Here is a 27,253-nt window from a genome sequence, read left to right on the forward strand (position 1 = left end):
GCATCATACTGTAGGATGCAGTCGATTTGTTGAACTGTTGATGAACTGATAGCAACTATGTAGATCATTTAGGGGTGTGGTCACCGAGCAGATTATAAGTAGTATTTGTTGATCTGACACTTTGTCAGGTCCAATTTTATCTGACATGATATTACATTGTATTATAACAGATTAGACGGGAAGAAGAGATAGCTTGCTTCAAACTACATAGTATCCATCCTTACACTGTATCACGAGCGATGTGGTGAGCACTTGCTACAAAGCTGGGACATCAACCAGCTTGTTTGTTAAGTTCATAGAATTGTACCTGTGTGGAAGACCCAAATCCTATTACCATACATATGAATGTTGTGAGCTACTCTAACTATGGCTGTACTACACAAATATATATCACTATATGAATAATATGATGGTGGACCAAAAAGGATACTCCAGGAAGAAGTGGGTCCTCAACCTTATTATTACACCAATAAACTGTTGGAACGTTGTAAACAACTTTGTGGTAAGGTAGTTACATGGATGATAGCACTTGAATATTATTTCTTAGTACATTAACACTTCTCAGAACTAGATATGTAATATTATTTAATATCCACACAATTCCAACAGTCTCTAACAGACATACACATACTGTTGACTGTAGTCTAGTTTAGTGGTCTATTGAACAGTATGAGTTCATTATTGTTTGAACCCAAGTTTGAATCCCTGGCATTTTTCACAAAATTAATGTGGGCAGCCTTGCCTTCCTGCTTGAAAGCATGTAAACTGATTTCTCTGCCTAACTGTAACACTGCTCACTCGTTACTCTTTACAATCATTATTTATAAACCAAAGAGCTGGCAAAGCCAGAGTGAGTGCACCTGACTGTGCCTAAAAGCTAGAGAGAGATGGACTTCAAAATGGAGGCAGACCATGACTGGAGTCCACACATGAGATTACAGGCTTCTTATCGGCTGATATGCACCAAAACCTATACAGATAACGTCTGGCCAAGCTTGTTTGGCCATCCAACAGTACACAACTGATTACTGCCAAGCCAGGTCCTTCATAAGGCCGGACGCCACCATTTGAGCTCACCACACCACCCAGAAAAGACACCTCGTATAGTTTGAGTATGCTGAGGATCAAAACCAATAGTAAGATGGTGTAGTTATCCACTAGTAGTGTTAGTTTGATTTTGCCTGATGTACAATTTGGATCAGTTTTGTAAAATCTGGTCACAATTATCATACAGTACTATCGTACTGTATAGTATGGACCACAAGGATGTAGGCATGTTTCATTGCAAAAATTACCCAAAACCAGCTTCGATTTTCCCTGACAATGATGAGGAAGTATTGGTTAAGTAAAACGAAGCCCAATAAAAGCTTCCAGAACGACCCAAAAAAAACAGAATTTTCTGCTGACTAAATGACTGACTGACTGACTGACTGACTGACTGACTGACTGACTGACTGACTGACTGAGCAACTCAGACAACTGTAACTCGATAGCAGCTGATACTGCCAGCTTGATTTTTTCACTGTTCAACATTGCTTCAGCCATACAAGTACCTTTTGGCATACCGCAGTACGTATGTACAATCCATTCTTCATGACCTTACAATATCCTTCTTTGTGTCTCATTCATCTTGGCCGACAGCGAAAAGTGTGAATTTGGTGGTAGCACATGATGGTTTGCCTTCATAATGGAAATCATCCGTATTTTTCATAGTGACTACTTTGATGGCAGAGGTGCTTTTAGAACACTTTTTGTTTCGTAATGCTGTGTAAATGGTTGAACATAGCTGACAGCAAAACGTAATGGATACTTCACTTTTCAGATGGTAATAGGTACTTGGGGTGCGCAGTGCCATTTCTTTCTTTTGATGTGGTATGTGTGGGTTCACCAGTCATAATAATTTTATTTGTGACTGGATTTTGGAAAAACGATCCAAATCGCACATTAGAAGTTCCGAGATAAACGGTTTTAAAGAATTGAAGTCAGCATAACTCTCCAAGGATAGCAAGCACGCGTATGAAATTTACACAAAAGATGCATCAATCTGTTACCTTTCAAGCCACTTCCAGTACTTGTAGCTGCTTGTACAGTTTCCTGCCAAATAAGATAGAAAATCTGAGCAGTTGGACGAGCGAAGTAGTATCACGAGTGCTCACAAAGGGGTGGAGGCTGGGGGGTGGAGGCGGGGGGGTGGCGGGGAGGGCAAAAGTTAGACCTCAAAATGGAGGCAGACCACGATTGGAGTCCAGACACCAGATTACAGGGCTGTGCTGGCTCCTTAGTGGCTGATATGTAGCAAAATCAGCAGAGAACACGTCTGGCCAACATTATAAGGCTGTCCACCAGTAAACCACTGACTCTTGCCAAGCCAGGTCCTTCACAAGGCCTGAAACCGCCATTTGAGCACTCCACACCACCCAGAAAAGACGTGTGTAAAAACCAGCCTCGTGTAGTTTGAGTAGTGCTGAGGGTCAAAACTTGTAGTACGATAGTGCAGCTATCCACTGGTGGTGTTAGTTTGATTTTGCCTGATGTGCGATTTGGATCGGTTCTGTAAAATCTGGTCACATTTTACAAAAAAGTTAACAAACAAGTACATGTTATTTAAAAATTGCAATTTTCAAATAGAGTAGGGATTATAGCACATCAATAAAAGGTACTGAAACAAGCTGGAATAGTGTACAATATTGAATCACAGTAAAACAATAAGAAGTGTTATATCCCTACTGTGTTCAAGATACCATAAGGAAGAGCACAGTAGGGATATAACACTTCTCATTGTTTTACTGTGATTTAATATCTTGCACTATATACTCCAACTTATTTCAGTACTTTATATCGATGTGCTATGGTCTCTACTCTAGTTTAAAATTCCATTTTTTTGTGTACTTGTCTTTACTTAAGGGAGTCATACCATCACCCATGTAGGGAATCCTATCCTACATAACAGCTAAGCTTGAATAAGGGGTGACATTTTTAAAATAGGAGAATGTTGTGATGTTAGCCATTTCTTTTGTGCCACCTTTGACATCACATCTTTTTTTATAGCCAGCCTATTTTTTAAAAGGTCACCAATCACAACAACTTCAGCATCAGTGGCACTGCAGATAACAGCACCTATTCAAAACTTAGTCACCTCAGCTTTACATAGCCTTCCTCATTTGTGAAACATAAAGCTGGCCTACCATGTAGGCTCTGCAGTAGATTTCACTGCTATTGGGAGACGGTGAGCAACCATGGGAACATGTCCAACTGCCATAAAATCCAAGCTTGTCAGCGTTAATCCTAACACAGTCAGAACCCCATGTTGCTCATGTGTACACAACCCTAGCACTCAATCTCTAAGCCACCACATCTGACCAGGGCCGGAGGAGGGAAAATTGAGTTGGTCAGGCCATTGACTATAATGTTGAAATTGCTACTATATACATGCCAATGAGAGAGGAGCTGTTGCACAGTGTGCGAAGCACACTCTGCGAAGAGTGAAGCACGAGCATTCTAGGGGGTCTGGGGGCATGCCCCCACAGGAAATTTTTGAAAATTAGACACTCAGATATGCAATTTTAGTGATATTTTACTGCTAGCTAGCTATATAAATATGCTCAAGCCTATCTGTTGTTCTTCAGACTTTCTATACTATGTATAATTGTAGACCTGACATAGCTACAGGGGACACAGCATGAAACTTGCTGTATGGTTCATTTAGTTATAGCTGGCAATTAGAAGTTCAAGGGGGGTCTGGGGTGCAACCCCCAGGAGCTGCAGAACTTTTGCAATTTAAAGGCTTGAAAATGCCTTAAAATTTAAAATTGATGCTAAATTTTAAAGTAAAACTAGCTAGCAACTTGCAACTTTTCCCCCAAATTTCACAGGGAACCCATACAGCATGGCCCCCTTTAGCTAGGATATAATTACTATACAATGAATTCACACAGCTACAATAAAAAGCTACACAACTACAAAAATACAGTATACTACTATACTGGTTTGTATGAAGTGAATGGATCATCAAGTAATATACTGGTGGACAGTCACGAGATCATTCAGTATTCGAAAATGGCGCGATGTGGGTGAGACTGAAAGTTTGCTCAGTATCTCTACAGGATGAGTGGGTAGTTGAAGAGGAGTGATTTCTACTCAACATCTCATCCAGATGGTCACCATGTAATGTATGGGTGTACAGCTTCATGAGTCATCTGGTTTGTCACTTCCAGTCCTTCGCCCAGTAAAAGAAGCCAAGAGAGACAAGCCAAGGAATGCTAATGATTACTTTATGAAGATTGAATTGTGATATAAGTGTGCTGGTTTAGAATCAAAGAAGGCACCTGCCTTACACGTGATAAATGCCAACTGTCGGCACACGTGATACTGTACGTAGAACCCACAATCATTTCTGTACGAAAAGATACATAGCTGTACTGTAAGGTAATTGGAGGTACTATACGTGTAGTTCTGTGCTTTAGTTAGGCTGAGAAACTAGGTGACTACTCGTGTCATGCATTTTCAATAACATCTGTAAAATGTACGTAGCTACATGTAGATGTGATCATCCAAAGATTGCATGAGAGTAATGTAGTTCGAGCTGGTCAGCTAGTTGATTCAACTCCAGATTATTGGTCCGGCTCAGGCCTGACCGACCGGACCGTCTCCTCCGGCCTTGCTGATACTACTTCAACCACCACTTCCCACACTTTTAGACTATGATTTCAACTGAACCATTCATGATAACCTATCAGAGGGACCAGGTAAGGATAGGTACTGTGTAGTTCAGACTCGCCTATTCCTTAATTCCTCCCATCCATTGAGTCTGTCTGTGAGTGTCAAACATTAGCACTATGGTTCATTACTGCTGGACCTTCAACATACACTGGATTTTAGGTTGAACTTGTGACAGTTGAAGTTGGCTGTCTTAGCCATTTCATGCCAGTGACCAGTACAAAATTTAGCAATGTATATCATCTACCAAAGAGTACAATACATTGCATACTTCAGAAGGCAGTTCGTGCTGCCATCTCCTGTTCGTGCAAGATATTTAACTCATGGGCTTCAGCATTATGGGATGCAGTCGATTTGCTGAACTGTTGATAAACTGATAGCAGCTATGTAGATCATTTAGGGGTGTAGTCACCGAGCAGATTATAACTAGTATTTTTTGATCTGACGCTATGTCATGTCAAAGTTTTTCTGACATGATATTACCGTGTATTAAAATGTAATTGCAAAGCAGAAGTATTTGAAACATGCCAAGCTATATAGTGGGAACTTGGGGATCCCATCCCCTCAGAAATTTTTGGATTTTCAATGCATGGAGATTACTTAGTATTTTGAAACCCAAAACTCCTTCAGCAGCCATGCACTGCATCATAAAACATAATAGCTTGGAGTGCTATGCCAGAATGATGCTAGAATGGTAGGTGAAACTATGGAACTTAATTCCATGAAGATAGATCGATATTGCCTAATACAATAGAGCACTCAAATACATTGTACATATACTGTAGCTTCTTAGATTGATATGTACTCTCTACTTGAACAGTCACTTTGTAGTGGAATACTCTAATAGAGCATTCACTGATTAAAAGTTTTCAAGATTATTGTAAGAAATGTTGCTAACTTAGGGCCATAATGCAAGCAGAATGGGAACACTGAAGAGCATAACAGGTGGAAATTTTTGGGAAATTCCTAAAATCATTTTTTGAGCAAAATTTTGAGATTTTTTGACTCAGGACTATGTATACAGACTCTAATGAATGTATATAATTAACGTTATGATGAATTGATAATGCAATGTTTTGTGACATGTTTTATAATCTGTAGCAACTCACAATTATCAATCTGAAGTGTTGTTGAAGAGTCACTGTGCACGGTGATAGTTTCATAAATTCTTTATGGATTTCTGATTGAATAGAAAGGTGAATTATAGAGTGATATAACATATCCGTGGTAAGTAGACAGTTGACTACTTAAGATATGACTTGAAATAGCTATTGGGGGGCCATGGCAACCCCCCTCCCAGCCCCCCACTTCCTATGCTTATGCTTGTGTACTACTTAAAGAACATTCTCTTAAATTATAAGAAACCATTTACTTGAGTAGTTTTATGGGCAATGGACTGTACGTGATTGTTCCATGAAAACTTACTGTTAGTTAATACTCCAAGATGTTTGGTGGTTGACTGATTAAGAATTCCTTAATAGGAGATTCTATAAAATTACATATGTGACTGGGCCTGCGAAAATAGGGCATGTGGGCACATGATTTTCCTACTTTTTCAAACTTCTATCACTCGCAACTTTTAATGCCATTATGCTATGGGAACGTAATTTTCAGCTCTTAGTAAGCATTCAAGTGGCTTTATAATGCAAGTCACAGAATGTAAATATTCTGTTTCAATACTGAGATATGACCTGTAGTGTGACAGGGTGTAGTTTGTGCCCACATGCCCTGTTTTCACAGGTGTGATCACATATAATAATTACAATGTGTGCTCATTTATTTATATTATGAAGAAATTCACATTTTCAAGTGTTTGCCATTTAAGGTGGTGTATACAGGAAGCCTATCTAATAGGAAGCCTATCTAATAGGAAGCCGTATGAAAACAAGCTATAATGTCACCACAAGAAATTCTAGGTGAAGTTTTCTTCAAACTTGACATGTTAATTTAACATAGTTAAGCTATCAAACTAAAATTATGATACACACACAAGCTATGTAACTTAAAGCTGTTTTGTAATAGATCACACTATTTTGTACTTGTGTCACCACACTGTATGATCAAGCTCTGGCTCTGTTAATCCGTTATTGTTTAGTGAGTAATATAGTGTGTATTGTAATATTTTGACTATATCGTGACGTTGATGCTCTGACCAAGATACTGTAGATTTGTTGTTTTGTAACCCTCCCCAATACTGTGACATGTTTTTAATGGTACATGTCAAGACAAACTAGTTCATTGATAGATCATTTATTTTCTGTTTTTTCTTACAGCAATCCAGGATGAAGGAATAGGCAAGTTGTAATGAACAGATTTCATAAGGCATACCAGGCCCATGTAATACACATCTGTGGAAAGATGGAGGAATCAGAACTAATGCAGCACTATGGAATAGTTTAGTTACAGTATATCACATTATATTGATTAGTTAAATCACAGGTAGAATCACTGCAACAATTTGATGTGAAGACATAGTCAATGACTGTAGGAACTAATGATTCTGAATGATACACTTTTGAGATGATAGAGATTTAAGGTGTGTAATGTGGTAACTGACGTAAAAGCATGGTTGGAAATGGTAAAAAAGAAATGGCTATACTTTAATTCTTTAGGAAACTACAAGGCAATTAATTGCAACTGAAAGAATAGATGCAGGAGATGTCAAGAAACACCACAGTAGCCTGTGTGGCCTGGATAACACACTTATTGCAACAAAATCAAACTCTGCTTCACATAAATTCACATTTGACACAATCCACTCCTCAGCCTTATTATTACACCAATAAACTGTTGGAATGGTGTAAACAACTTTGTGGTAAGGTAGTAACATGGATGATAGCACTTGAATATTATTAGTTCATTAGCACTTCTCAGAACTAGTTATGTGATAATATTTAATATCCATACAGTTCCAACAGTCACTAACAGACATACACATACTGTTGACTGTAGTCTAGTTTAGTGGTCTATTGAACATTACAAGTTCATTATTGTTTGAACCCGAGTTTGAATCCCTTGTATTTTTTTTTCACAAATATGGGCAGTGTTGCCATCCTGTTTGAAAGTGTGTAAACTGATTTTCTCTGCCTAACTGTAACACTGCTCACTTGTTACTCTTTGCAATCATTATTTATAAACCAAAGACCTGGCAAAGCTAGAGTGAATGTTCCTGATTGTGCCTGAAAGCTAAACTGAATAAATAGACTTAAGAATGAAGGCAGGTAATGACTGCAGCCCACACATGAGATTACAGGCTCCTTAGTGGCTGATATGCAGCAAAATCAACGTAGAAAACATCTGGCTAAGCTTATCAGGCCATCCACCAGTACACCACTGATTGTTGCCAAGCCATGTCCTTCATTCCAGCTCACCACACCACCTGGAAAAAAGCCTTGAGTATGCTAAGGATCAAAACTAATAGTAAGATAGTGTTGCTATCCACTACCAGTGTTAGTTTTATTTTGCTGATGCATCGGTTTTAACAAGTTAATTTAGATGCAGCATGCTACTGAACGAACTACTAGTTAAGTTATATCACAGGCAGAATCACTGCAACAATTTGGTGTCAAGATACAGTCAATGATTGAAGGAGCTGATGATTCTGAATGAGACACTTTTGAGATGATAGAGATATAGATATGAGAAGGTAGCACCTTTGAAATGCTATTTATAGAACAGCTGCCAATTCACCAGCTACTGTACAAGTCTCGGATTCTGGAACAAAACACCCTGTTCTTGAATCTGCACCCACCAGTCGACTCCCTAAGCTTGATTCGCTGAAATTGTTTCAAGATCTGCTTTGATGGCAAACATTTTTGGACTCCTTTTAAGCTGAAGTTATTGATGAGCTTTGTAGTTTGTACTGGTATTGAAAGAGAGATTAAAATCCATGGATTAGAGTCTGGGTGAGAAAGCTGTAATAATCTAGTCAATCAAAATTTTCTTCACAGGTGTATTTAGGGTCAGTCAGGACTGCCAACGAGAGAGAACAAAGTACATAGTGAGTGGAAAACCAACCTGTGCGTATTGTAAGAGTCCACATAGTGCTGTGTACTGTAATGTGGAAACTGATGCAAAAGCATAGTCAGAAATGGTAAAGAAGAAATGGCTATGCTTTAAGTCTTTAGGAAACTACAAGGCTATAAATCGCAACTCAAAGAATAGATACAGGGGATGTCAATAAAAAGCACCACAGTAGCCTGTGTGGCATGGATAACACACCTATTTCAGCAAAATCACACTCTACACAGAACAATCCGTATATCCCCTCAGACATTGAGGAGTACATTGAACCCATCACTGACTTTTGTTCTAATCCAGCCAATCACTGGCCTAACCACAACCATACAGTCTCTGATCAGTAACTGAGATTCTAGCTCAGCATGCCTTTTGAAAACTGATGTAGCCTTTGTTAAAGCTGGCAACCACAAGCTATCCATGCATTTGATGAAGGGGCCCAATGTTCATTTGTAGCACAAACTTTAGCCAACAAAATCGATTTGTGTCCCCATTGCAGAGAAACTTTAAATGTATTATATTTTTATGATGAAACTACCTCTAAATACCAATAAGAATCATGCTGGAAACAGATATCAATTTCAGCATCTGTGATACTGCAGATAACAGCACCTGTTCAGAACTTAGTCACCTCAGCTTTACATAGCCTTCCTCAACTCATTTGTGCCATAAAGTTGGCCCACCATGTAGGATCTGCAGTAGATTTCACTGCTGTTGGGAGATATTGAGCAACCATGGAAACATGTTCAACTGCCATGGAATTCAAGCTTGTCAGTGTCACTCCTAACACAGTCAGAACCCCATGTTGCTCATGTGTACATAACCCTAGCACTCAATCTCTGAGCCACCGCATCTTACGCTATCTCAATCACCACTTCCCACACTTTTAGAACATGATTTCAACTGAACCATTCATTATAACCTATCAGAGGGAACAGATAAGGATAGATACTATGTAGTTCAGACCAATCCATCCCTTAATTCCTCCCATCCATTCAGTCAGTCTGTGAGTATCAAAAATGAGCCCTTGCTATAAAGCTGGGACACCAACCAGTTTGTTTGTTAAGTTCATAGCATTGCATCTGTGTGGAAGACCTAAATGCTGTTACCATATGTACATATGAATGTTTTGAGCTATAGCTGTACTCCACATAAATATAAATTATCATTATATGAATATTATGATGGTGGTTTAAAAGGATATTCCAAGAAGAAGATGTTACTATTTTATGAATAAAGTGTGGAATGTTGTAAACAACTTTGTGGTAAGCTGGTTACATGGATGATAGCACTTGAACATTATTTATTAGTCCATTAGCACTTCCTCAGAACTAGTTATGTAATATTATTTAATATCCATACAATTCCCTAACAGCTAGACCTAAACACAATGTTGACTGTAGTCTAGTTTATCAGTCTATTGAACAGTATGAGTTCAGTGTTGTTTGAATTCTTATATGTTTTCACAAAATATGGGCTGCTTTACCTTCCTGTTTGAAAGTGTGTAAACTGATTTTCTATGGCTAACTGTAACACTGCTCACTTGTTACTCTTTACAAACATTATAAACCAAAGAGCTAGCAAAGCTAGCACTGTGAAAAAAGAGGGATATAAGATGGTATTTCCAGTGGCTTATTGAATACAAAAAAGCTTGATATAACCTGTATTATGTTTACAATCTCATGTAAGACTTTAGTTAATGTGTTAAACATACTGAAACCATATATGTGACCGGGCCTGCGAAAACAGGGCATGTGGGCACAAACTACACCCCGTAACACTACAGATCATATCTCAGTGTTGGAACGGAATATTTCCAATCTGCAACTTGCAGCATAAAGCCAATTAAATGCTGAGTGAGAGCTGAAAATTGTATTGCTATAGCATTATAATATAAAAAGTTATGAATGATGGAAGTTTGAAAAAGTAGGCAAAAATCATGTGCCCACCTGCCCTATTTTCGCAGGCCCAGTCACATATGTGATGGTATAGTATGGGCGTTATACTAGATATAAGCTATTTCAGGTAATGTGGTAAATAAACTGAAACCATACATGTAATAGTATAGTATGCATTATACTAAAGTATAATTATGAGTATAATACAGGATTTATATTAAGGCTCATTTGTATTCAATAAGCCACTGGAAATACCTACCCTTTTCAGTGTAGAGTGAATGTGCAGGGTACTGAAAGATTGTCGGTGATGCTATTATGTTACATACTGTAATTGCATAGTGTAAGACCTCTGTCAACCTGTGCTATTTTACAGAATTGTAGAGAAGACATACAGATGTATTAGCAGTGTTAACAGTGCACAGTGCTTGTATTGGACATTATTTTTGATAATGAACTACTCTAAAGGTTTTGTGCGGTTTTTGTGAAACATTGTGGAAGTTTTATATCTTGTGGTGAATGACATTAATTTATAAAACACTTCTTTGGTATAAAATAAAAAAACTTGATTCCAGTAGACCAATCCAGTAGTTTAGTCTACTGTGTGTGTGGTGGGTTTATCACTATTATATGTGGTGCCATTGGAATGCAAACATTGCTGACAAGAGTACAAGAAAGGTCACCTATACCTGCAGATATACTAGTGAATATTTAGTCCTTAGTTTATTCTATACCCTTGACCTGAAATGTCTACTAGTATATCTGCAGCAGTAGGCAACCTCCCTTGTTTCCCTACTTTTTTCTATGATCCCTAATCAAGCGTATCTTTTCCTTAGACTTGTTTGTTTACTTTATGTAGCATTATTATGTCTGGTGAACCCGTGTATAGTGCATCAAAAGAAAGGATGGCACCAGAGTTAATTTTTCGTCTGAACATGTGCTTACTATCATTTATTGACTAGAAAGTTAAGTGGTCATTGTGTTTCACTTTCAGCTATGTTCAGCCCGTTACACAGTGCTACAAATGAAGAACAGCCTCTGAAATCAATCCAGCCACCATGAAAAATATGGATGATTTGCTTACCCCAACTGAGTCAAAAATGAAGTGGCCATTACACTTTGCTTTCACCTATTTTCATCCCAGCATTACAAACAAAGACACCTCTGCAATCAATCCACTCTTCATAGAAAATACAGACCATTTTCATTAAAATAGGGAGCCATGTATCGCGCTACCTTGAATTTAATACCTTCAACTGTCAACAAAAATAAATAGGCACAAAGGAGGACAAATGTCAGTCCATGATGCATGTGTTTTATGTACTGTGGTATGCCAAAAGGCACATCTAGGGACAAAGTGACATCAAACAGTGCGAAAATCTAACCGTAGCATTAACTATTATCATGTTACACTTTACTGAAGGTAGGCAGGTAGTTAATCAGTCAGTAAAAATCCAATTTTTGTTTATAATTCTTTAGCTACCTATTGGAAGCATTTTGGGCAGGTAATTTTGGAAGCGGGCAATTTTAATAGGCTCTTTTGGGCTTAGTGATACCTAATCAATACTGCCAAGGTACCATACTGTGATATTCTTGGCCAGAAAATCCCAAACCTTCATGATCTCTAATATACATTACTACTGTACTGTATGACAACTAGCAACAAGAGTATTGTCAACTTTTGTTGTTAGAAAGTGTAATAATAAACTATTAGGCTGAGAACCGGCTGTGATAAAATTACCAACACCATGAATCTGACTCGCGTATTAGTCCATTATGTACCCTTTGTCACTCTACTTAGAATACAACCAACCATGTTATAACTGGTTGTTCAATTACACTTTCCATCCTGACTCCATTTTGCAGGTTTTGTTCAGGACTTTAAAAAGGATTTACCACCTTTATAGATGTGTTGTGACCTTAAGTGTGATTCAGTAAAGTGTTGCTACAGTTTCTGATTTCCAGGAAAAAGTGTGGGCAAAAGTACTGAGCATTCTATTGTAAAACTTTCCCTAAGCATGTAGATATACTGTAGTCACTGGGACACAAATATGTTATGAACGTTTACCCACTGACTCATCAATAATCTAACTTTCAGTACGATTCCCTCACAATAGTATTTTAAAATTTTTCCTAGCTTACATAGAGCACATACAGTTTTTGCCCTCAAAAAATGGTGTCTTATTATGTGCACATGATTTTGTAGAATGCCATATCCTAGGTCGCAATGTGTCTATGCTGACCTTCCTGGCTACCAGGCAAGTGTTAGTCCCCAAGTACTATCCCACTAATATCACGTCTACCCTAATCAGATCTGATCTCATGCTAGTTTCCACAGATTCCATCATGCTATTGGACCTCTCTGTGGTTACTAATACTGAACATCATCTTTTGGCTGCAAGGAACTGTAAAAAACATTGCTATGGTTCATTACTGCTGGATCTTCAACATGCTGGACGCCTGGATTTTAGGTTGAACTTTTATGACAGTTGAAGTTGACTGTCTAGCGATTTCATGACAGTGACCATTACAAAACTTAGTAATGCATGTCATATACCAAACAGTACAATACATTGCATACTTCAGAAGGCAGCTCGTGCTACTATCTTCTGTTCGAACAAGATGTTTAACTCACGGACTTCAGCATCATGGGATGTAGTCAATTTGTTGAACTGTTGATAAACTGATAGCAGCTATGTAGATCACTTAGGGATGTGGTGATTGAGTAGATTATAACTGGTGTTTGTTGATCTGACACTATGTCAGGTCAAACTCTATCTAACATGATGTTACATTGTATTAAAATGCAATTGCAAAGCAGATTAGATGGGAGGAAGAGATAGCTTGCTTCAAATTACATAGTATCCATCCTTACACTGTATCACATGCTATGTGGTGAGCACTTGCTACAAAGCTGGGACATCAACCAGCTTGTTTGTTAAGTTCATAGAATTGTACCTGTGTGGAAGACCCAAATCCTATTACCATGCATGTGAATGTTGTTAGCTACTCTATCTATGGCTGCACTACACAAAAATATATCACTATATGAATAATATGATGGTGGTCCAAAAAGGATATCCCAGGAAGAAGTGGGTACTCAACCTTATTATTACACCAACAAACTGTTGAACTGTAGTAAACAACTTTGTGGTAAGGTAGTTACATGGATGATAGCACTTGAATATTATTTATAAGTCCATTAGCACTTCCTCAGAACTAGTTATGTAATATTATTTAATATCCACACAACTTCAACAGTCACTAGTTTAGTTTATCCATCTATTCAACAGTATGAGTTCAGTTTTGAATTCTTATATGTCTTCACAAAATATGGGCTGCCTTACCTTCCTGTTTGAAAGTGTGTAAACTGATTTTCTATGGCTAACTGTAACACTGCTCACTTTTTACTCTTTACAAACATTATAAACCAAAAAGCTAGCAAAGCTAGAGTGAAAGTTCAGGGTACTGAAAGGGTGTTGGTGATGGTATTATGTTACATACTGTAATTACATAGTGTAAGACCTCTGTCAACATATTTTACAGAATTGTAGAGAAGACATACAGATGTATTAGCAGTGTTAACAGTGCACAGTGCTTGTATTGGACATTATTTTCGATAATGAACTACTCTAAAGGTTTTGTGTGGTTTTTGTGAAACATTGTGGAAGTTTTATATCTTGTGGTGAATGACATTAATTTATAAAACACTTCTTTGGTATAAAAGAAAAAAACTTGATTCCAGTAGACCAATCCAGTAGTTTAGTCTACTGTGTGTGTGGTGGGTTTATCACTGTTATATGTGGTGCCATTGGAATGCAAACATTGCTGACAAGAGTACAAGAAAGGTCACCTATACCTGCAGATATACTAGTGAATATTTAGTCCTTAGTTTATTCTATACCCTTGACCTGAAATGTCTACTAGTATATCTTCAGGAGTAGGCAACCTCCCTTGTTTCCCTACTTTTTTCTATGATCCCTAATCAAGCGTATCTTTCCTTAGACTTGTTTGTTTACTTTATGTAGCATTATTATGTCTGGTGAACCCATGCATAGTGCATCAAAAGAAAGGATGGCACCAGAGTTAATTTTTCGTCTGAACATGTGCTTACTATCAATTATTGACTAGAAAGTGAAGTGGTCATTGTGTTTCACTTTCAGCTATGTTCAGCCAGTTACACAGTGCTACAAATGAAGAACAGCCTCTGAAATCAATCCAGCCACCATGAAAAATATGGATGATTTGCTTACCCCAACTGAGTCAAAAATGAAGTGGCCATTACACTTTGCTTTCACCTATTTTCATCCCAGCATTACAAACGAAGACACCTCTGCAATCAATCCACTCTTCATAGAAAATACAGACCATTCTCATTAAAATAGGGAGCCATGTATCGCGCTACCTTGAATTTAATGCCTTCAACTGTCAACAAAAATAAATAGGCACAAAGGAGGACAAAGGTCAGTCCATGATGCATGTGTTTTATGTACTGTGATATGCCAAAAGGCACATCTAGGGACAAAGTGACATCAAACAGTGAGAAAATCTAACCGTAGCATTAATTATTATCATGTTACACTTTACTGAAGGTAGGCAGGTAGTTAATCAGTCAGTAAAAATCCAATTTTTGTTTATAATACTTTAGCTACCTATTGGAAGCATTTTGGAAGCAGGCAATTTTGAAAGGCTCTTTTGGGCTTGGTGATACCTAATCAATACTGCCAATGTACCATACTGTGATATTCTTGGCCAGAAAATTAGGGACCTGCCGATTATGCTGGCATAATAATGAGCATAATAGGTGCCTGAAAGCATTGAGCATAATGCTAGCATAATAGGCAGAATGCATATGCATTACCATGAATTCTTGCTTATCAAAATGCAAATCACAGAAAAAGATCGATATACTCTAATAGAACAGTCAGAGAATAGTCAGACAGCTGACTGTTCTATTAGAATATATCGATCTTTTCTGTGACATGCATTTTGCCAAGCAAGGATTTAGAGTCTGTGCTTCAGCAACTTACTGTTTATCATAAAGTGCATATTTACTAGAAAAACATGGGAATTGAGGCATAATTTGAGCATAATAGATAAATATTGAGCATTAATTTAAGCACAATAGGCTAAATTTTGAGCAGTGCAGCATAGCATAATAGGTAAAATAATGAGCATAATCGGCGGGTCCCTACAGAAAATCCCAAACCGTCATGATCTCTAATATACATTACTACTGTACTGTATGACAACTAGCAACAAGAGTATTGTCAACTTTTGTTGTTAGAAAGTGTAATAATAAACCATTAGGTTGAGAACCGGCTGTGATAAAATTACCAACACCATGAATCTGACTCGCGTATTAGTCCATTATGTACCCTTTGTCACTCTACTCAGAATACAACCAACCATGTTATAACTGGTTGTTCAATTACACTTTCCATCCTGACTCCATTTTGCAGGTTTTGTTCAGGACTTTAAAAAGGATTTACCACCTTTATAGATGTGTTGTGACCTTAAGTGTGATTCAGTAAAGTGTTGCTAAGGCTTCTGATTTCAAGGAAAAAGTGTGGGCAAAAGTATTGAGCATTCTATTGTAAAACATTCCCTAAGCAGATATACTGTAGTCACTGGGACACAAATATGTTATGAACTTTTACCTACTAATTCATCAATAATCTAACTTTCAGTATGATTCCCTCACAATAGCATTTTAAAATTTTTCCTAGCTTACATAGAGCACATACAGTTTTTGCCCTCAAAGAATGGTGTCTTATTATGCGCACATGATTTTGTAGGATGCCATATCCTAGGTCGCAATGTATCTATGCTGACCTTCCTGGCTACCAGGCAAGTGTTAGTCCCCAAGTACTATCCCACTAATATCACATCTACCCTAAGCAGACCTGATCTCATGCTAGTTTCCACAGATTCCATCATGCTATTGGACCTCTCTGTGGTTACTAATACTGAACAGCATCTTTTGGCTGCAAGGAACTGTAAAAAAACATTGCTATGGTTCATTACTGCTGGATCTTCAACATGCTGGAAGCCTGGATTTTAGGTTGAACTTGTGACAGTTGAAGTTGGCTGTCTAGCGATTTCATGACAGTGACCATTACAAAACTTAGTAATGCATGTCATGTACCAAAGAGTACAATACATTTGCATACTTCAGAAGGCAGCTTGTGCTGCCATCTTCTGTTCGTACAAGCTTTTTAACTCACAGACTTCAGCGTCATGGGATATAGTCAATTTGTTGAACTGTTGATAAACTGATAGCAGCTATGTAGATCATTTAGGGGTGTGGTGACCGAGCAGATTATAACTAGTATTTGTTATCTGACACTATGTCAGGTCAAACTTTATCTGACATGATGTTACATTGTATTAAAATGCAATTGCAAAGCAGATTAGATGGGAGGAAGAGATAGCTTGCTTCAAACTACATAGTATCCATCCTTACACTGTATCACATGCTATGTGGTGAGCACTTGCTACAAAGCTGGGACATCAACCAGCTTGTTTGTTAAGTTCATAGAATTGTACCTGTGTGGAAGACCCAAATCCTATTACCATACATATGAATGTTGTTAGCTACTCTAACTATGGCTGTACTACACAAAAATATGTCACTATATGAATAATATGATGGTGGTCCAAAAAGGATATCCCAGGAAGAAGTGGGCACTCAACCTTATTATTACACCAATAAACTGTTGGACTGTAGTAAACAACTTTGTGGTAAGGTAGTTACATGGATGATAGCACTTGAATATTATTTATTAGTCCATTAGCACTTCTCAGAACTAGTTATGTAATATTATTTAATATCCACACAATTCCAACAGTCACTAACAAACATACACATACTGTTGACTGTAGTACAGTTTAGTGGTCTATTGAAGATTACAAGTTCATTATTGTTTGAACCTGAGTTTGGTATTTTTTCACCAGCCTTGCCTTCCTGTTTCTCTGCCTAACTGTAACACTGCTCACTTGTTACTCTTTATAATCATTATTAATTTATAAACCAAAGAGTTGGCAGAGCTAGAGTGAATACATTTGACTGTGCCTGAAAGCTAGAGTGAGAGATGGACTTCAAAATAGAGGCAGACCATGACTGGAGTCTACACATGAGATTACAGGGCTATGCTGGCTTCTTAGTGGCTGATATGCAGCAAAATCAACACAGAAAAAATCTGGCCAAGCTTATCAGGCCATCCACCAGTACACAACTAATTATTGCCAAGCCATGTCCTTCACAAGGCCAGAAACCGCCATTCAAGCTCACTACATCACCCAGAAAAGAAACCTCTTAAGACCAGGTTCAAGTAGTTTGAGTAATGCTGAGGATTAATACCAATAGTATGATAGTGTAGCTATCCACTAGTATATTGTTAGTTTGATTTTGCCTGATGTATGACTTGGATCATTTTTGTAAAATGTGGTCACAATTATCATACAGTACTATCAGACTATATAGTAGGGACCACAAAGATGTGGGTATGTCTCATGAAAATAAATTACCCAAAACCCAGCCTCAGTTTTCCCTGATGATGATGAGGCAGTATTGGTTACGTAAAAATAAGCCCAAAACAAGCCTTCAGAATAACCCATAATACTCTACTTGCTACAGAATGTTTTAAAAATTAATTAAACAGAATTTTCTACTAACTGGCTGACTGACTGACTGACTGACTGACTGACTGACTGACTGACTGACTGACTGACTGACTGACTGACTGACTGACTGACTGACTGACTGACTGACTGACTGACTGACTGACTGACTGACTGACTGGGTAACTGATTCCTTCAGACAACTGTAACTCGATAGCAGCTAAGACTACTGGCTTGGTTTTTTCACTGTTCATCATTGCTTCAGTCAGACAAGTGCCTTTTGGCATACTTTGACAATAAAAAGTGTTGATTTGGCTGTAGCACATGATGGCTTCTCTTCATAATGGAATTCATCCATATTTTTCATAGTGGATACTTTGATAGTAGAGGTGCTTTTTGAACACTTCTTAACTTGTAATGCTGTGTAACTGAATGAGCATAGCTAATTGTGAAGTGTAATGGATACTTCACTTTTCGGATGATAATTGGTAGCTGAGGTGCTCAGCGCCATTTCTTTCTTTTGATGCAATATGTGTGGGTTCACCAGTCATAATAATTTTATTTTACAAAAAAAATAAATAAATAAAAAGCTAACAAGTGCAAAAAAAATTGAAATTTTCAACTTAGGTAGGGTCCATAACACATCCGTAAAGGTACTGAAACAAACCGGAGTAGTGCATGATATTGAATCACAGTAAAACAATAAGAAGTGTTATATCCCTACTGTGTTCAAGATACCATTAGGAAAAGCACAGTTGGAATATAACACTTACTGTGATTTAATATACGGTAGTGTACTACTCCAGCTTGTTTCAGTACTTTTTATCAAAGTGTTATGGTCTCTACTCTAGTTGAAAATTTCTAAAAATTTTGTGTACTTGTCTTTACTTAAAGGAGGCATACCACCACCCACATAGGGAATCATATCCTACATAACAACTAAGCTTGAATAAGGGGTGGCCTTTTTAAAATAGGATGATGTGAAAAAATGTTGTGATGTTAGCCATTTCTTTGGTGCAACCTTTGACATCACATCTTTTTCATACTAGTCTATTTTTAAAGGTCACACATCCTTTTCTCACAGTTTGGCTGTAGATCATAATAACACATGCTATATCTCTACTGGTGTTAGAGAACTGCTGATCGGTGTCATCTACAGACTAAGTGTTTTTACTGAATTAGTATTCCAGTCCCACATATAAACATTACACATCTTTCTTTTATTGGTTGAAGTGCAGATTGTCATCATGATTCATTGTAGCATGATACCTACACTCTGTGCCTAGTCAATATAGAGAGTGCCTTTATAGAATAAACCATTACTATTCATAAGACAGTCACGAGATTAGCATGTGTGCAACAAGCTCATTTTGAAATACGTATTGTAATAGAACAGTAATTAAACCAAATTAATGAAAGGTTTCAGGTTAATATGTTTCTTGACTACTGAGCTATGGTCTTCTGAGTTCATACAATTGGATGTGTGTGGAAGACCCCTTTTTGAAAATCCGGTCACACATGTGATTATACTATTTTTGCAGCACTCTAATAGACCACAAAGTTTTTCTGAGTGTTTCTGATACAATGAACATAGAATTTTTCTAGAACACAATGATAGATCTACATATGAGATTATAGGTAAAACTAATGTACTATATAAACTAGAACTTTTATTTATAAAGTGAGGTGAGCAACTGACAGCAGTGGCAGAGTGGTAAAGGGTTTGAGCATATATTGCATAACGAGTTATTTTCAAAGAAAGAAATTTATGGAGCATAGCCACTAAACAATTTTTGAATAGTTTTGTGTTTCATACAAGTCACGTCCCCAGCTGCCCATGCACTGGCACATCACATAATTATGATGCTTACATAATCAATTTCTTAGGTCAGCATGGTAACTTTCTTAAATGTCTGAAACGGGAATAGTGCAATGATGAACTCTATCGAAGTCGAAACAGTTATACAAGGTTACCATGTGTACAATAAAATATTATGGTCTGCTATGCTTAGTGAGATACTAATCTGCAGACGTGAGACTATCATAATCATTTTGGTGTGGCCGTTTTGAAGGATGCTGTCATTGTTGGCCATGTACCAAAGAAAATATCATCACTTTTTCTGTAGAGGTCTGATACAATATTGTGTGAAGTCACTGGGGACAGACAATACTTTGCTGATCTGGATCAGGGTGTCAGATAAAGATATCTTGCAAACTTTCCTTCTTTTGTAATGATGATGAACATTTGGTTACAACTCGAAAGTTGCTGGATTTGGCTTTGAAGAAAGATGATGACGCTGAGAAGACACTACTGAAGAGAATAAAGCTTGAACCTGTGGAAGAATTGATAATACGTACTGTACCAGTCGATAAGCACAATGGAAATAGTACTGAAGTCCAAGGATGCAGTAGTAATCTAGACTATTCCACACCTGTAGAAGACCAGAAATTTGAGGTGGATTGAGAGTGGGTAAAGACTGGCTGTGCTTGCCTAGTAATTTGACATAAAAGAAAGATTTTAAATTGAGAAGAGCTGAATGATTTGGTTATAAACCTTGCACAAAAATCACTCGAGAAGCAGTTTCCAGCTATCAGTGGTTTACACAGTACAGTTCTGCAAGCAAAGAAGCAGAATGATGTAGGTGGACAGCAATGTTCGAGGTATTACACACAAATAATTCACTTACGTAGCAACGATTGGATTGATGCTTCCAATGTTCACCTAGAAGAATCAGACAAGGTGATGGTGTATGACTCCCTGTATGACAGCACTGATGACAGAACCCAGGTGATAATCCATGAATTGTTTGGAGTGCCCATTAAACACAATGTTGCCAAGGTTCATAAGCAACAGGGTATCCAAGAATGTGGACTTTTTGCAATTGCATTTACCACAGTGATTTGTTTTGGACAGGATCTTTATAAGCCATTACACCAGAAAGCAATACATCTGTATTTAGGGCAGTGTTTTGAAAAAGACATTTGTTTACCTTTCCCTATGGTACATCAATTTTTAAATTGTTGTAATAATACGCTAGTAACTAGACAGGTTGTCTGTGAAATTTTCACACTATGTACTTATGGTTATGATGCAATTTGTAATTGTATTCATTCTATTCTAGAACTGTCCAGAATTGTGTATATAGTATTGTGGTTTAGAGGTATAATTAAATTGTGTAGGGTTTTTTTTAAAAGGTGCTTAGTTACAGTAGCTGTCAGGGATCGATTACCATAAATGCAACAATTGTTTAAACTGTTTGAATAAATACTAAAAGTAATACAGTTAATACATAATAATATTCTAGAAATGCTGAAGTCAATACTCAAAATATTTTCCTATTAACAATTACAGTTCAAGAACCAGAATCCTAATGAGTTATTACTCTGTTGATACTGATAGGCATTGAAAAGCCATTCAGCTCCAAGTGGCTTAAGTATACTCACGTACAAATCCTGGTGCAGCTGCCCGTTAAAACCTTTCTGTACCTTGTATGAGTACCAAATCTGAAATTTCTCTTCAAGAAATCTTTTATAGTTTTATTGTGACAGTCAGATCCATTGCTCTATAGCCTGTCTGTACAGTTTGCTGGTACCTTAACAACAATAATATACATGAAAAAAATGCAAGAATTCAAACAATATTGAAGTCATACTTTTAAATAGACTACTTAACTAGACTACAGTCAACAGTATGTGTATGTCTATTAGTGACTATTAGAATTTTTAGGATATTAAATAATATTACACAACTAGTTCTGAGAAGTACTAATGGACTAATAAATAATATTCAAGTGCTATCATCCATGTAACTACCTTACCACAAAGTTGTTTACACCATTCCAACACTATATTGGTGTAATAATAAAATTGATGACCCACTTCTTCCTGGAATATCCTTTTTGGACCACCATCATAATATTCATACAGTGATATATATTATAGTATCTGTACTTATACTCTAGAAAAATTAATGCAGTAAGGGACTGTAAGTCATGCACCACAATAACCCACTTCTAGTAGCTACTGTATTTTAGGGATCATGGAGTTTTGTGCTTACTTGCCCTTCAAAATCACCCAAAACCAGCCTCAATTTATTTTTCCTCCAAAACAGCTTTGCCATATTGATTAAATTCAATTAAATTATAATTCCATAAAAACTTGTTGGAGGGATTTGAGTTTGCTCTGAAGGCTTTTTTGGGCTTAGTTATACTTATTTTTTTCTATTAACTGACTACCTGATGCCTTCAGCTAACAATGGATAAGGCTATGGGCTTGATTTTTTGCATCACTTCATCCCAAGATATACTTCTTAGCCAACCGCAGTATTTACAGTACACGCATCATGGACTTACATTTGTTCTCCTTTATGTCCGAGTTCTTTTCACCGACAACTCAAGGTGTCAATTCATGGTTGGGCAATGTGGCTTCTTTGCTATGTCCTTGTTTCACTACCTTTTTATTCTGACATCCAGCTTAATTATTGTTTCTTTCTATACTTGTTTGTTTACTTTTTTATAACATTGTTATGACTAATGACCCAGCATATTCCACATCAAAAGAAGGATGGTGCCAGAAATACCATAATATTAATTTTGCGTCTGAACACATGTCCCAACAATCAATAACTGAAAAATGAAGTGGCCATTATGCTTCATCTTCTGCTATGTTCTTCCTGTTAGGCAGCTGTTACTCAGTGATACAAATGTATGAGAAGTGTCTCTGCAATCACTAAGGAAAATATGGGCAATAAGCATTAATAGCTATATACCACCAAAGTTGTGAAACAAGAGAGGTTGCTTATACCTGCAGATACATGTACTAATGACATTTAACCCTATTTAAGTCCATTACTATGTCTGCAGGCATAGGCAACCCCTCTTATTTCACTAGTTTTATGCTATTCACTTGTTTCACAACCTTTTTACACTGTATTTCAACCCTAATCAAACTTAAAATACTTGTATTATTATTATTCTACACAATTGCAACATACAGTTACAATTGAGATAACTTTGACAATGCTAAGTCAATGTTATCATTGCCAATACGTATCTCTTTAGTGCAATATATAAAGTGCAACAGTTATGTAAACTTTTATATATGCAGTAGATCTACAGTACAAAGCATGGTAAGTTTAGACTAACACCCCGTTCACACTAGCCCAAGAGCACGGTTCGGAACGGTACGGCTCGACAAAAAGTGCAATGTGAACACCGTCCGTACCGGGCCCAACCGAACCGAGCCAGCCCACTCGATTGAACCAGGCCAGCACGTTACGGTACGATTATTACTCACCAGGCGCACAAAATAATTATTTTATAAACTCAACATGCAATGAAGAAGGGCTCAGGAACACTGTTCGACACGAGGTTCAGCACGGAAGAAACCCTAACGACAGTTATGAACTATTTGTCGTCATGGCAGTTACTGTTTCACTCACTTCGATTCGTGGCATGATTTCTGCAGTCACAGTTTCAGCTACATGGCGCCTATCTAGTTGAAATGAAAGAATTCCAGTGCAAGAGGCTTGAAGGGAAAGAGCTGCATCCAGTTTCAGTAAGTAAACTAAATAATATTTAATTGTGCACTTATGGAAACCAGATGACTTAGCGAGCGAGACTGCATAGTGTGAACAGAGGCAATACTGGGCCGTACCGAACCGAGTCGAACTGAACCGTGCTACCGTGCTAATGTTAACGCAGTGTAAGGCTCCTGGTCTATATAGGCACCAAGTGATTATAGAAAACTCTGTGATATCAATGTTAAAGTTCAAGACACCTACATTTTTTACTTATCTTAGAGATTGGTTATTCAGTTATGCAAAAAAATAACTGATAACTGCTTGGTCATGTGGTTTATCCATTAAGGTTTTACTGCACTATAACTAATCTGTCTTTTAGATAATCATAAAAGGGATTGTTGTTGCAGTTACAGTACAGTGCACACCAAGAGTTCATAATAAAATAATATAGTATTATTAACTCTTTGTGCACACTGTATTTACCTACCTAGCCTCGTATAGCCACACTACCTTTTCTTTTGTGTGTGGTGGTATAAGTAGGTCTGGCACAATGACTATATAAATCCTGTTCAGACTTTCACTAGTTTTCAGTAAGCATTATGGCAAAGCCGTAAACTTCATATCCCTGTTAATGAGCAATGTACATTCCACTATTAATTGCAATGTTTCGTAGTGATCTGAAAGCTTTAAAGAAGATGCCTAGCCTTTCAGTATAAAGTGCTGTTAGTCCTAAAGTGGATAATGATTGCATAGAATGAGATATTTCATATTGAAAAGTTATTATAAATGGTGAGCACATCACTTGTTAACAGGGTTATGAAGTTTAGGGCTTTACCAATCAATGCTCACTGAAAACTGGTGAAGGTCTGAACAGGATTTCTATTGTCATTGTACCAGACCCTACTTTTCTTATTCATGCACAAAAGAAAAAGTAGTGGTGTGGCTATGTGAGACTACTTCCTACCCATATCTATTTGATTATTCATTGTTAACACTTGTCTCAATACCTGTAGGGCTAAACTTATGTATTCAACAACATTAATGAAGTTGTCAGGATGCTCAATTTTACTGATGAATAACAGCAAAGAATTGTCATAGCATTTTATTTGGAGATATATGGTAACTATACTGTATGATTAAACACATACATAGTTTTCCCCAATATTGTACAGTTTAGTATTATGTATGTAGTGGACTATCTGTGTCTGTATACTCAATAAAATATATTAATATCTGGTTAACATGCATTTAAATTCATAAACTGTATTAGTACACCAATAAACTGTTGGAATGTTATAAACAACTTTGTGGTAAGGTAGTTATGTGGATGATAGCACTTGAATGTTATTATTTCTACATTTCTCAGAAATAGTTGTTTAATATTATGCAATATCCACACAGTTTCATTATTCACTATTGACCATCCTGTATGCTCACTCCCCATATAGCTATACATACTATCACATTTAGTATAAGTTTCCACTACAGTCTATAACAACAATACAATACATCATATGGTCACTACCTCACACTCCAGGTTATATGGTATGGTGTATACCTGCATCTGTCTCCTGTCAAGAAGTATGATGACTTACTTCGTAACATCATTCACATCTGTCTCCTGTCTGAAATGTCACCATCAACCCCACATGAGATCACATGATCTCCCAACTGCACATAGATTCTAGAAAGGCTGCTGCTACTTTCTCAACGTCTAATAAAGCTGCTATAAACATTAGTAGAAATTGCAGGGGTGGAGGAAGTAGTTGATACAAGGGGGGACTCACCAGGGGTGGATCTAGATTTATGGTTAAAAAAATGAACTGAATCGCTACATTGTTACATAAAAATCCTTACATAGCTCGCTACACACTGCTCTAATACTGTGACTGCTTTATTAGAGTGACTGTCTATTAAAGTACCAGTATCTCGATCTTTATTGCAGTTTTCAGCCCCACTCCAAGAAGGATAATTTTGGCGTGGTATCATTCTGAGGGGGGCTTCAGTCCCCTAGCCCCCCTTTCCACCGCCTATGAGAAATTGTACAGGTGATTGCAGGTAAACTAGAGATTGTGTTGATTGGTGAGTGTTCATGTGTGATTTTTTTCAATGGAAAACCATTTTTAGGGCACAGTGTTCATTCTTACATAAAAGGTATTTCATAATTTAGGTAGCTATGTAGGTAAAATTTCACTGAAGATAGAGACATTTATGACCTTTTAAGTGCACCGATATGACCTTTAGAAGGAATTTGTGAACAACAGTTGACATTACATAAACTGGCATTTCTAATAGAGCATGAGTGCCCATAAACAGATTATCTGTATCTGACTGCTGCTTGTTTACACATGTTACTGATCTGATGCCAACTTGCAATACAAGGCCAACATAGTTGGTGATCAATAGTCACTCAATTATCCATACAACTCTACTTTTAAGGAATCTAGAGTACAAGAAGCAGTGTCTATAATTTCCTACCATTTTATTAGATAGGTTTTTCCTTGTGTGTTGCTGGATCATTAGTCATCACAAAGAAGTGGAAAGTGGTGAAGTGGTTGGGATACGAAATGGATGAGTGTCACAGTAGCAAGTTCCAGGCCAAATTACATGCCCTGGGAGCTCTAGATGGACCACATTGCACAAAACACATATTTTGTGTGTTTGTAATGTTGCCAGCCACTTTAAGTCTATAACATTGTCTCAAGTCACTACATGCAGTGTCCTCCAAACACCTCTAGAGTGAACTATGGGCTTTTCCTCTGTTACAGATATCTATCTCCAGAAAGCAGAGCTGGATTAGTGTGAAAATATCTAGTCAAATATTGTAGCCATCCCATGATGGTGTTTTTTTGTTGTTTTTTTAATTGTGTGCATAGTGTAGCAATGTAACATAGCACAAGACTTCATTGCTAGTCAATGTTTGTAATTTATTAGGACAGTTATAGATTCCTCTCTTGTTGTCACATAAAAAAAGAAGTTATCAAATGCAGTGTGGATGATTTAACACTAACTGCAGAATGTCGAGTATGTAAAACACAAACTTGACAATTTCTTTTCATATTTCCAGCTACAAAGTCTATACAGGCATCATGAATGTCATTACTCACATTCAAAGACAATTAGCTACAACTGCTAGCATGGAAATTTTAGTCTAATACTTCAAATTAATGTAAAAGGAATAATGTTGTCTTTGTGTGTGTGTATTTGTTTTTCGGCATCCACATGATCAAAATGTCTTATACTAAAAGCATTTACTATGTGAAAGCCGAAGTCTGTATAAAACCTGTGTTAAACTTCACAATGGTAGCTAACCTGTATTAAAGCTCATCAATAATATCTTACTGCAAACGTGGTTGATTAATATCAAATTTGCTGAAAGGATAGTTTAAACTGAGTGCTTTTGATTGCATAGATTACTAGTATGAAAATTGCATGGGAATAAGTTAAGTTGGTGCCTCTCTCTTCCCTTCCACCCTTCCAT

General features: G+C 37.2%; 2 long non-coding RNA genes across 32 annotated transcripts in view; one reads left to right on the top strand and one right to left on the bottom strand.

Moving 5' to 3' along the window:
• LOC136246473 (uncharacterized) overlaps positions 1–25,025 on the top strand; it is a 31,352-nt gene extending 6,327 nt beyond the window's left edge. For 12 of the 31 annotated variants that reach the window (XR_010696453.1, XR_010696465.1, XR_010696472.1 and 9 more), the window contains 6 exons: positions 5,818–5,912; positions 6,990–7,110; positions 7,156–7,252; positions 7,329–8,621; positions 8,667–9,998; positions 24,786–25,025. This is a non-coding gene — a long non-coding RNA (uncharacterized lncRNA). Of the gene's footprint in view, positions 1–5,817; positions 5,944–6,509; positions 6,633–6,738; positions 6,811–6,989; positions 7,111–7,155; positions 7,253–7,328; positions 8,622–8,666; positions 9,999–11,004; positions 11,160–20,138; positions 21,040–24,785 lie in introns of those variants that run through there. The other 19 variants (XR_010696470.1, XR_010696469.1, XR_010696451.1 and 16 more) reach the window with 16 other exon arrangements.
• Positions 21,487–24,059, bottom strand: LOC136246475 (uncharacterized). Its single transcript, XR_010696473.1, has 3 exons — positions 23,692–24,059; positions 22,604–22,979; positions 21,487–21,844 (listed from the first exon to the last, which is right to left on the bottom strand). It is a non-coding gene; the product is annotated as an uncharacterized lncRNA (long non-coding RNA).
• Positions 25,026–27,253: the final 2,228 nt, after the last annotated feature.

The sequence above is a fragment of the Dysidea avara genome, chromosome 2 (genome assembly GCF_963678975.1).
Source record: "Dysidea avara chromosome 2, odDysAvar1.4, whole genome shotgun sequence".
Classification (NCBI taxonomy): domain Eukaryota; kingdom Metazoa; phylum Porifera; class Demospongiae; order Dictyoceratida; family Dysideidae; genus Dysidea; species Dysidea avara.